This window comes from Benincasa hispida, chromosome 1 (genome assembly GCF_009727055.1).
Source record: "Benincasa hispida cultivar B227 chromosome 1, ASM972705v1, whole genome shotgun sequence".
Lineage (NCBI taxonomy): Eukaryota > Viridiplantae > Streptophyta > Magnoliopsida > Cucurbitales > Cucurbitaceae > Benincasa > Benincasa hispida.
This window is the reverse complement of record NC_052349.1, coordinates 15,072,007-15,085,326: the sequence shown is the minus strand read 5'-3', so window position 1 is coordinate 15,085,326 and position 13,320 is coordinate 15,072,007.

Genomic DNA, 13,320 nt, shown 5'->3' with positions numbered 1-13,320 from the left:
GCAATAGCTGGTGGGTTAGCTTTCCTCTTTCCATCTTTCTTCTTCTTTCACTTTTTTCTGCTAGAGGAAGAAGCCACAGATTTAGTTCCCAAGGTCGAACCTCTGAAGAACTTCTTAGAGGACGAGGCAACATTTTCCTCTCCCTTACGTTTCTTGACTTTCATCAAGGACTGGAAATTTTGTAGCTCGTTGAACAAGGTGATTAGGTTGTAGTCAATCTTATTCATAACATCATTGCTACGACACTGTAAAAAACTTTCAGGTAAAGATTCCAAGATGATGCTAATTTGACTAGCCTCGTCGATGACAGACCCATTCATCTTCACCACGTGAAAGTGGACCATCATGTTGAGAACATGTTCTCGAACAAATACCCCTTCTTGCATACGGGCATTGAAGATGAATTTAAGATCACCATGCTTAAGCTGAGTAGATGGTTGTTCGAAAATTCCCCGCAGAGACTCCATGATCTCAAGGGTAGTGATCATGAGCTCATGCTTCTTGGTCAAGACTTCAAAAAGGCTTGCCAAGATATATACTCGGGCCTTTTCATTTGCCCGTACCCAACACTCGTATGCCTCCCAAATGTTTCAAGCAACATTTGGAGTTGGTACTGGAGGACATTCCCCAATCAGGACAAATTTCAGGTCATCAATGATTAAAACTGTGTTAATCATGTTTTTCCAGGTAATGTAATTATCGCCTGTTAACTTATCGGCGGTGAGCATGTTTAAAGTTGCGGAAGTCGTTTTGTAAATTTGCTGAAACATAAAATTTATTTATATTATTAGTATTTAAGCATTATACATTTGGAAAAATCAATCAAATTTAACAAAATAATTTAATGCACCCTATATGAGATCTATTTTGCAATGATGTTTCAGTGAGGTGGGGTACAAGTCACCATCGGGTGATCAGGTATCCTTTCACTAAAATGAGATAATCTTAACCAATATACAGAAACTGTTAACTAGCTTAACATTTTCTTGTAAGTTAACCCCTCATTTTAGATTCTAGAGTTCCGCCCCAATGAGCCAACCATAGGGAAAAATCGATTGGGGCAAAAACTCAAGAAATCATATCAATTTTGGAGTTTTGAGTAAAGAGTCATGCTAATGTTCCATAGGCGGACACAAGCAAAGGTACCTTGAGGTCGAGCATGAAAATTTACTACAAACTAATGAGAGAGACCGTGGGATGTGTTGACACACGTCCCGCTCCCACTTACTATAAACCTATGCAAACACTACCAGTAGGGGGACACAAGCAAAGGTGCCTTGAGGCAAAGTATAGATCTCACGGTGTGAACTTTGAGGAAGAAACGTGAAAAGGAAAAATGAAGTATCATATACCTCATTTTCTTTTCACTAAGTGTTTTATCTAGGGTTAATTTAACTTAGAAAAATACGGCTAATTATTTTACTAAGTGACTATTTAAATTTTCTCAAAACTAACACTTATTTTGGATAGTTAAATAACTTTGATTAATGTTTATGAAACATTTTAATAAACCTTAATCAACAATTGCATGCTTATAGCAAATCTACCTAATTCACCTTTTCAGGTCAGTTCCCAGGTAGGGGTTTTCCGTTTCTGTCAACTTAAATACCCCAGCCTAGACAGAATTAGCCTTAGACAAAAGGTCCCTTATAGATATGTTTGCTACAAATTTAATCTTTTAATTAAAATCAATTTAATCCTATTAAACTGATTAAAAGATTAAACTAATTTCTAATCTCACTAGAAATTTTGTGATCTTAGGTCTATGTGAATCATATTTTAAAACTATTTTTTTAAAAAATGATTTTAACCTAAGTTTGCATGCAACTCTGAATTATTGATTTTAATTTCTAATTTCATTTAGTTATAACAATTATAAAATAAATGAAACAAATTAAAACTATATATTGCATCAAATGACATACTTGATAAAATTATAACAATTATAAGATTATCTGAAGTAGTGTCATGCATCATGCAATTCCCATTTCATTACTAAACATACATAACACTTATATACTAAAGTAATGAAATAATTAATAACATATATACATCCATACATCCAAACTATATATTATAACCCTTATAATATAAATGATGTATGGTTATGTTATTAATGCATGCAAGCATATATTATAACACCTATATTATATGATGCATGAGCATACTATAAAAATAAATCATGCAACTATATATTATATATTTATAATATAAATAATGCATGAATAATGCATAACCTATAGTGGGATTTTACTATATGGCATACATTAAGACATATATAAATAAAATTAAATCATACAACAAATGCATAATTTAAACAACAACTATTGGACCGGGATTGGACTCCTAAGTAAGTAATTAAATTAATATAACTTTTATATTAATTTAATTAATAAAAAAATAATTATTACCAAATAATAGTCAAATCGGTTCAAAACATGTGAACCAGGTTTTGAATCACATGAACCGGACCGCCCAACACCCGAACTGCCCACGAACCACTGGAACCAAGCAAATCGTATGCGAACCAGCTGAACTACATTTCGAACCAGAAAAATCTTTTCATCTCGGAGTGTTGAAACGCTACGAAAAATTTTTCCGTTTCGCCTCAACGCTAGGATAAAGCGTTGCAATGCTACTCTATAGTAGCCACTGTACAGACATGAAATCGTTCGATTGGCCTCGTTTTCTCCAGAAAAAGACCAGAAATCTCACGAACGACTCAAGACAAACATATTACAAACTCTATAACAAGAATTATGCCCGAAACAACGAGACCTTACAAATCAAAATTTGTAAAATAAAGCTGTAAATCTAAAAAGTCCAATCCCGAAACACCCATAATTGCAAACCATTCACAACCATTCATCTATATGAATAATACAGAATGAAAACCCACCAATTATTTAAAATCAAAATTGGGACCAAGAATCTAACTATGATACCAATTGAAGGAACCTCAAGGTCCGTAGCGGAAGCGGGATCGATCCAATTCCCAATTTTCACAAAATTAAAATTACAGAGAACAAAATATGCATTATACATAATTTACACTATGCTTCTAAAGAAGGAGTAATTAGGGTTAGAAACAATTACATACCCTTGAAGCCAAAAGTCTTCACGAAACTCCTTCTCTATTCGATCACGAACTCACCAAATCTCCTCGAACATGAAGTACAATAATCCCAAAGATTTGGACAACACCAAAAGAGAGACTTCTGTATTCTCTATAGGGTATGAGAATTCTTGGGAGTGTGTGGGCTCTCATATTTTTAGGAAGAAGGAAGAAAATTTGAGAATAGATTTTGCAGGGAAGATTTCTGTAGGAAAACCCAAAAAAAAAAAAAAAAAAAAAAAAAACACACACACACAGAACGATTTTGTGATATCTTCTGTGAAGAAGAATGAATTGCCCGTTAAAATGAAATCACCAGGTCCCCACATTTTAGAGAATTAAGGAGGGAAGTTGTAACTCCCTTTATTTAATTATTTAAAAAATAACAATAAATTTAAAAATAAAAAAATATATAATAACTAATTTATTTTATATATATAACTATACGTTATATCAAATATAACACATAATCTGTAGTTTTTATATTGTATCAAATACAATATAACCTATAGTTTTTAATTCTCTCAATTATTCATGATATTTAATATAAATCAAATTTAATTATATGAATCCAATTACATAATTAATATTTGAATCATATTCAAATATTTATTTCCTCTCAAATAAACTTTATATTATGTATCAAATACATTAATTCATTACATCACATATAATTAATTCTCTCGATTAATTTGAACAATTCAAATTAATCCAAAATTAATTCTCAATAATCTCAGTTGAGCTATAGATGAGACCTTATGGACCTATAGATTGAAGCTCCAATGGTACTTGAATAATTAATTAAACTCCTTAATTAAATTATTTACATCTATTAACTGTCGGTCACTCCACTAAAGATCGACAGTTGCACTCTTCGCACTACAGATATATTTCTGTGTCCATTAGATATAACTAACCAATAGTTCGATGACCATTCGCAAATTGCTCGTAAGTACAGTTGGGCCAAAATTACCATTTTACCCTTGTAGTTACATATAACTCCTTAAGTACTACTGATCCCTATAATGAACAATAAGTCATAGTCCAACTATGACCAAACCCCTCTCGGGCCAAGAGAGGGTATGGTGCATATTGTTCAAGCCCTAGAATCAGTCCTTAAGGGAGCAATTTATCTACTTACCCCGACATTAGAGAAATAGTGAATTACGTCTTGGTTCCCAGCTCCCTAATCAGACGAATCCCCAAAATGGTAGGCTTATTGAGTCAACGATCTTGCCACTCTCACCTATACCATTTAAGTTATCACTTAAACATGATGCACCTGTATGTCTCTACATATATGTTTAAGCTACAGAAGATAACCTTGGGTGTTAATTTATTGGTTTGTGGGTTAATGTTACTAAATGTCGAATAAAAAATATCTCATATTTTATTAAATAAATAAATCATTTGTACATTACAATTACAAACTATAGGACCCAGGAGATTTAGGGCATCAACTCTAACAACAACAACCCTTTTGTTGTGTTAAGCGAGGATTTAGGATGACTAGTCTTCTTGCTTAAAGCATTTGCTACTACACTAGCCTTCCCTAGATGATATTCAATTGCACACTCATAGTCTTTGATTAACTCCAGCCATCCTCATTGCTTCCATTTCGATTCCTTATATTTAAATATATACTTCAAACTCTTATGGATAGTAAAAATGTGACATCTTACACCAAACAAATAATGCCTCTTGTTCTTTAAGGCTAGAACAAATGTTGCTATTTCTAAATCATGCGTTGGGTAGTCACACTCATGTTTTCTTTTTTAACTGCTTTGAAGAATAAGCAAGTACTTTCCTTTCATGCATCAGAACACATCCTAAACTTTTTCTGGAAGCATCATAATATATCTCAATCATGCATTGGGTTGGTTCCCAGGTAGGGGTATTTTGTTTCCGTCAACTTAAATACTTCAGCTTTAGACATAACCTTCCTTAGACAAAGGTCCCTTATGGAAAATTATTTTTATGAATTTAATCGTTTATTATTTCCAACTAATCATATTAAAAGAAAAATAAAAGATTAACCTATTTATAATCGTATTAGAAACAATTTAACATAAGCTAGGAGAATTAATTTTAAATGATTTAAAATTAATTAAAACCCATGTTTGCATGTAACTTTTGATTATAGATTTTAATTTCTAATTCATTAACCATATAACTCTTACAAATTAATGAATTAAAATCTAAATTAATGAATTAAAATCTATAATATGCATATTAACGACATTAATCGAATATAACAATTATATTACCTAAGTAATGTCATGCTGCATGCATTTACAATTTCATTAACAAACATTATATAACAATTATATTAAGTTGTTAATGAACTATATAGTAAACATACTTTTAATCATACGTACGAAATAATATAACACTTATATTATAAACATGCATACTATATTATATACAAAATGCATGTGCCTACTTCAAGAATAACCTAAACTTTAAATATAACATTTTTATTTAAATATGATGCATGATCATGCTTAATCTATAGTGGGATTTTAAAACTATATGGCATACAATATGAAACATATACATAATATAATTTAAACATACATCACATGCACATCAAACTATATTAAAATTATTAATAGACCGATATTTGGAATCCTAAACAAGTAGTTAAATTAATGTAATCGAATTATATTAATTTAATTATAAAACAAATAAATTACAAAAGATAAGGGAGAAAAACGGCTGCAGAGACTTGAACTTGCAATCAGGACCCTAGTGTCGCGGCGCTACAGAAATTCCGTCTACCTCACCTCGCATCGAAGCATCACAACGCTAGGGCACAGTACTGCGACACTTTTCCCAGAAACCCCATATTCGTTCAATTCTTTTGCAATTCTCCTCTATTTTCTGGCGCTCTCCACAACAATCAACCACCACGAATGACCCGGACAATGAATGCAAACTTGAGTGCAGTAAATTAAATGCCCAAAACAAACGGGCTCTTACAATTTGATCAAAATCAAATAGCAATTCAAGATCTAAGTGCCAAATATCGAAAACATCTATTATGCCAAAACCCAAATTAAAAATACAATATTCATCACATGAAATACAATACAGTAATTCACCACCAAAATCAATTTTGATTTCCTTAAACCAAAAACAAAAATAATTCAATAGCTTTGATACCAATAGTATTCTTTGAATTGGGATTGGGAAAATCATAGATTTGATTTACAGAAACATTAAGGCTAAGCATTCAATTAAGAGAATTTAGAAGAAATAGCTTTGAAGACCAATTTCTTCAAGAGTCTTCATGAAATTCCTCCGCACTATCCCCAAAAAAACACAAATGATAAGACACCACCAAAAGGGCTTTCCCACTATGACTTCGACAAGGAATTGGATTGTAAGATCCAACTTATTTATAGGAAATTTCTTCTTTTGATTTTGAGAGAGAACACAGAGAGATGTGATTGAGAGAGTGAGACTTCTAGTACAAATGATTATGTGTTTGTATGTATTTCATGTAGGAACCAATGTGAGGGAAAAGTAACCCCTTACCCCACTCTCCATTCCCCTGAATAAAGTGGAGGGGAATTATTTTATTTTTAATTGATTAATTTATAACTAATATATTATATATATATATATATAATATATATATATATATATATATATAATATATATATATATATTATATATATATATTAATTAATATAAAATATTTCAATTTATTAATAAGCATTTAAATCATATAAAATACTATCTCCCTCTTAACCTATAGTCTTTAATATGAATCTAAAACATATTAAATTCAACTATATAGTTTTAATATGAATCCAATTCATATTAATTTAATATTCAAATCTTAATTCAAATGTTATTCTTTCATATTATATAGTTTTAATTATAAAACATATTTATAATTAACTATATAGTATAATGTATCATTATACATCATACTTTATAATAATCCTTATTAATAAAAAAAAAATTCCTTAAATAATTTGAACAATTCAAATTATTCTAAAATTAATTGATTATTATTTTACCCTTAGTGAGCTAACAGAGGACCTAATGGACCTATAGATTAGAAACTGCAATGATTCAAAATTAAATTAATTAAACTCTTTAATTAACTTAATTAACATTTATTAACTGTGGATCAGTCTACTAAAGATCCACAACTACACTCTTTACACTATAGATATATTTATGTGTGCATGGATATAACCAGTCATCAATAAGTCGATTCTTCACAAATTGCTCGTAATTACATTTGGTCAAAATTACCATTTTACCCCTGTAATTATATCTTTCTCCTTAAGTCCCACTAATCCTCTAGTGAACAACCTGTTTACGGTCTTACCATAAACAAATCCCTCTAAGGCCAATGAGAGGGACGACCTCTTGTTCAAGACTCAGAGTCAACATTTAAGAGAGTAATTCATCTACTTTCCCCGAAAGTAGAAAGGAATGAGTTCCATCTTCTGGAGTTATGTTCCCAGCTCCGTACTTGGACAAATCCCCAAAATGGTAGGTTTATTGAGTCGACGATACAGGCCACTCTCACTCATGCAAATCAAATGATTGCCTTCATAGACACAAGTTCATAACCCACTCAGGATTGAGATCGAGTTATCTATGGTCATCCTATTAAATTTTAGTTTCTTCAATTAATGGCGTTATAAAGAGAGAACAAAACATTCGTGGTCCAGTTTTATACAAACTCTTTGTCGAGGATACCCCCACTCACATGTCTTCATATGAACGATTTGGATCAAATCATTTGTAACACTTACAACTCTTGTAACATTTACTAAGTGGGTTGTATATGCAATATCACCAAGATAAGACACCCAATCTTGTCCATATATTGCAGACCTTTTAGGTTATTACTTAAACACGATCCACTTGTATGTCTACCACATATTATTCAAGCTACATAAAATAACCATGGATCTTAGTTTATTGGATTGAGTTTAATGCATTTTAAATATTAAATAAAATACTGCTTATTTTATTAAATTTGTATTTACAAATTACAAAATGCAAGATCCACGAGATTTAGGATACTAAATCCAACAAGTAGTTGAGTGTGTGTTAATAGTCAAGTATGTCATTTTTTATATTTGGCTATTGTTTTAGTAAGTTTTAAAGAAAGATTTTGATTTTGAAAATTTGTGAGATTTTATGAGATCTTATGTTTTAACTTGAAGTCTTGATTTATAATTTGTCCTGATAAAACTGATGTTAAAATTAGACAAATGTGAGAGAAAAAAAATTAAACTTTCTATATGAAAGGATAACTATATAATTTTTTTAAAAAAAAAAATTGGTTTTTTTAATATAAGAAAACTTCAAACAAATTGACCACAATACTGACGGTAGGAGTGCTCTTTAATTTTTTCTGTAAGGCTAAAAGTATTAATGCAGCTTTTAATAGTTCAAGGATATTTTTGAAATGAGTATCAATGATTTTGTGTTCATATACTAACTATAAAGGTATTTTCTATTTTTTTTAAAAAAAATTAAGAGTATTTCTAAAACTTATAAAAGTTTATGTGTTTTTTTAACAAAACACTACGGTTCTCATCCAAAATTAACGGTAGGGGTATTCTTATATTTTTTTAGGGTTTAGGATTTAGGGTTTTTAAAAATTTAAGACTATTTTTTACTCAAAGTTTGGGGGAGTTTTTGTACGGATGACCCAAATTGATTGAGAAAATGAGATTTGCTCCCTTTTTTTTTTTTTAAATGAAGTTTTTTGACCATTTTCTTATGTCAAATTTGGGTGAAATTACCAAAATGAAACCTCGTGCATGCGGAATGATCTCTCTCGCTCTCTCGCAGTCTTGTTACCTCGCTCTCTCACTCCATCTCTTTCCTTTCTCACATTGCCCTCCTTCCTCACAAATTTCTCTTCGCTCTCTCATTTTCTCGTTCTCTCTCGCGCTATCGTTCTCACCCTTTCGCCCTCTCTCTATAGTTTTGCTTCTGTCTCTCTTGCTCTCTTGGTCGTACTGAAGCTACTCATATGGAATCTTCGTGTTTGAGAAGAAGAATAAGATGCGGCACCAGAAGAGAAAAAGGAGGGGAAAAAAACAGATAAATATCAGAAACTCACACCAGATAAGAAGAAGAAAAGGGAAAAAAAATACCAAGAAAAGAAGGACAAATATGTAACTTTATGTAGTCATGATAACAAACGCATTCACAGATGCATTCTGACCAGTTTTGGTGTTTTTCCCTGCGTTTTAGCATAAAAATCCAACTTTTTTCCTTTATTCCGCCGTTTTCCTCTTCTCCTTCACAAATTTCATCCTCCTTCACCGAAACCTTCATTTCATTTTCCCCTTCATCGCCGAAGCCCTCATTTCATCTTCACCCAAAACAAAATTTCCTTCATTTCTTCCACATTCTTCATTTATTTTCAAATACCGATCATTTTTTACCTTCATTTGTTTTAGTGTAGTATTTTATATGGTAAGTTGATATATTTTTGTTATTTAACTTTGTATTAAGTTTTTGATAATTTTTACTGATTTTTTTAATGTTTATTTTGTTTACAGTGGATATTATTCAAATTTTTTTTGGTAAGTTGGAATATTTGGTAAAGTGCAAAGTTTTTTTTGGTAATGTGCAATATTTTTCTTTTAATAAGTTGATATATTTTTTATAGTTGGTTATCATAAGGGAGAATTACATGTGATTAACTAAAACGAATTAAAGAAAAAGAATATTGATATATTTAATAAGTTGATATATTCTCTGTTGTTGCTTTTCTGGTTGGTATTTGGTTGATATTTAGCTATCAAAATGAGTATGTCTTATTTGGTTAAATATAATAAACTGTAAGTATGTCATCTTATTATGCATATCAAATTATAATAATTATTTTAAAAATATAGTTTAGAATGTTCAACTATGATTTTTAAAATATTACATCATAGTCTCAAATTATTTATGTTTAAACATATAAAAAATCATCAATAAAAAAAAATTAACGTTCTTAATGGAAAAAAATAAATCTAAAATAGTTTGAAAGAAAATTTTAACGAATTCTAAAAATAGGTATTTAAATATGTTCTTAATGGAAAAAATAAATCTTTTTAAATGTAAATTTTATATTTAAATCTTTTTTCATTTTTCCAAAATTTTAAAATTTATTAGTAGTTTTTAATGTAAAATTAAGAATATTTGGAGAAAAGAATAATGATATTATTTTATTTTGTGGAGAAAAGAAAAAAAACTAAAATGAATTAAAGAAAGAATTTAAAGTTAATAGCGGTATTAGATTTAAACTAGAACGTTCAATTATTTATGTTTAAACACATAACAAATCATTAATAAAAAAAATATTACATAGTACAAGTAATTTTTTTCCATACTTTTAGTAAAAATAATCTAACACAAATTTTTAAAAATAAAAAATTATCCTTCATTCACGTTGAAAGAAAATTTTAACGGAATCTAAAAATAGGTATTTAAATATGTTCTTAATGAAAAAATAAATCTTTCGAAATGTAAAAGTTATATTTAAATATTTTTTCACTTTACCAAAATTTTAAAATTTATTAGTAGTTTTTAATGTAAAATTAAGAATATGTTCCTAATGGAAAAAAAAATAGTGATATTACTTTATTTTGTGGAGAAAAGAAAAAAAAAAACTAAAACGAATTAAAGAAAGAATTTAAAGTTATAGTTAAGAGTTTAGAAACATATAAAAAATCATTAATAAAAAAAATATTACATAGTAAAAATAATGTTTTTTTTCATACATAATAAAAAAAATACTTTTAGTAAAAATATTGTAACTCAAAATTTTAAAAACAAAAATTATCTTTGATTCACGTTGAAAGAAAATTTTTAATGTAAAATTATTAATATGTTCCTAATGGGTATTAATGTAAAATTATTTTAGTAAAAATAATATAACTCAAAATTTTACTAATAGCTATTAATATGTTCCTAATGTCCATTATTTTAGTAAAAAAATATCCATAATTTTGTATTGACCTTTTTTTTTTATACAGTGGCTATTATTTAGGAGAAAACTTTACAATCAAGTCATTCAAAAGATATGTATATCTATTTACCATTATTTGGAATGATGTATTCATTATTGAATATTAAATGTTTGAATGTTAATGTTAATGTTATTTTTAGTAATATTGTGTTGTTGTTGTTGTTATGTTTATTGTTTATCTAGTCAATTTATTTTGGATTATTCATCTTAATATTGTAAATTTTATGATGATTAAAGAACAAAGATTCATGTCAATATAAAAGGATATTTATCATTGATTTATGGTCAAATGATGATGCATGTCTTAATATTTTGTTTGTTTATAAAAAAAAATTCCTTTATTTGTACATATTAAAAAAAATAGTAATAACACATTAATATAGCTGGCCTAATATATACTTACAAATATTATGATAAATATCAGATTGCATTTTCCAAACTACAATGGACATTGTGGAATTTTTATGTTATATGCACGGAAACATTGTTAATAGGCCAAACGGGATAGAATATGATAGGCAACCGTCTCTTTGTAGAAACATGCATCGTCAACTTAACTTCAACACATTAATCGATGGATTATGTGATACATTATCCATAAATAGAGATGATGGGATAGAGGTAATATTTAGATATGGTAGTTATGTAGCGGGATCTACTTTCTATATGCCCATCTAGTTACGAAGTGAGGCTGATGTACGGTTCATGATGAGCAATGCTCCATACCCTCCAAATAGAGTTGAAATGTATATATCCCAACCCAGTATCCCAAGTCCAACATCAACGAGAGAAGAAGTTGAAACTACTATTGAGTTGGAAAGCCATGATGTGGAGGATGAGGAGTGTGATCTAACTATTGCCACAAACGACGAAGAAGTTGAAATAGACGATGATGATATCAATATAGATCAACTACCTAGTCAATTTTATGGTGTACATGAAGTCCCCGAAACACTTGCTGAGATAGACCTAAACGAGATGACCATTGAACTCGATTCGACCACGGCGGAAGTAATATGGGGTCTGATTCACTGCTTAAGAGAGGAGATGTATACCATGTCCTAAAACGTCGTTTAGTAAATCCTAACACATCGTGTAGTGTCTTCTAAACGATAAGCATTGTGCTTATGCATATACGACCCTTTTCCCCTCCCACTTCCTATCGCCTACACGATTTTGTTTTTCCTCCTTCATCTACCAAATTCACCAAAGACCACGCTTTGGTTCTCACTCCTGAGAATAGTCCAGGGCTCTTTTACTGGTGGTGGTCCGTCCCTACAAGTTTTCTGTTCGTGCTTGTGTTCGTGCTTGCTATAGTCGACGTTGCTGGCTGGGTGTTGGTAGATCAGTGGAGGGTCCACTACGTTGAGTTCCAAAGTGTGAAAACTTCTTCAACTGGTATGGAAACTCATTCCTTTTTATTTTGTTGTTCATAGCATGCCGATAATTATATTTGGTTTGCATAGCTATACGTTTGAATGTATATTGTGTATTTCGTCAGTGTGTAGAATCGAGCGAGTCCACGCGCCCAGGAACTCTTCGGTAAGAAGTCCTTCAATTGGTAATCAGAGCTAGTTTTGATACTCCGATTCAATATTTGCACGAATGAGCTTTAGTTCTTGGTGGTGCATTTCTACACTGAATTTAATGGTTAATTTTCCGTGGATGTGTGGAATTAATGGATGTTTTCAAGGATGATTAGCCTTGGTTTGATTTTAGATCCTTTTACATTATGATTGTTTTATAAAGGCCCCTAACGTTTTTGACATTATATTTTTTACGTTCGAGTCGTATTTCAAGTTTTGAATTTTTGAGTCAATTCGTCGAAGAAGTTCTGGGCAAAGCTTGCAGTGCTTCGAGGAAGGAGGCGATCTAGGGTTGTATATCAATCGTGCAGAAAAGATGTGGTACGGCGATCGCTGTTGGATCACATCGTTAAAATCGATGGAGTAATGCGATCGCTGTTGAACGAAATCAGTTAAATGATATATGAGGGTTATGTGAATCAATGAGTTTGAAATCGTGATCGTATTTGACGATCAGTACGGCCGATTCACTGAGTATCGCTCATGTAGATGATGAGATGCTCGCAAGATCGCTAAAACATACGCGCGCGCTAGAAACGATTTGTTTAGTCAGCAATTGGCTTAGTACTGACTAAACCGACGCCTTAGTAACGCAAGGTAAATCTTACGCT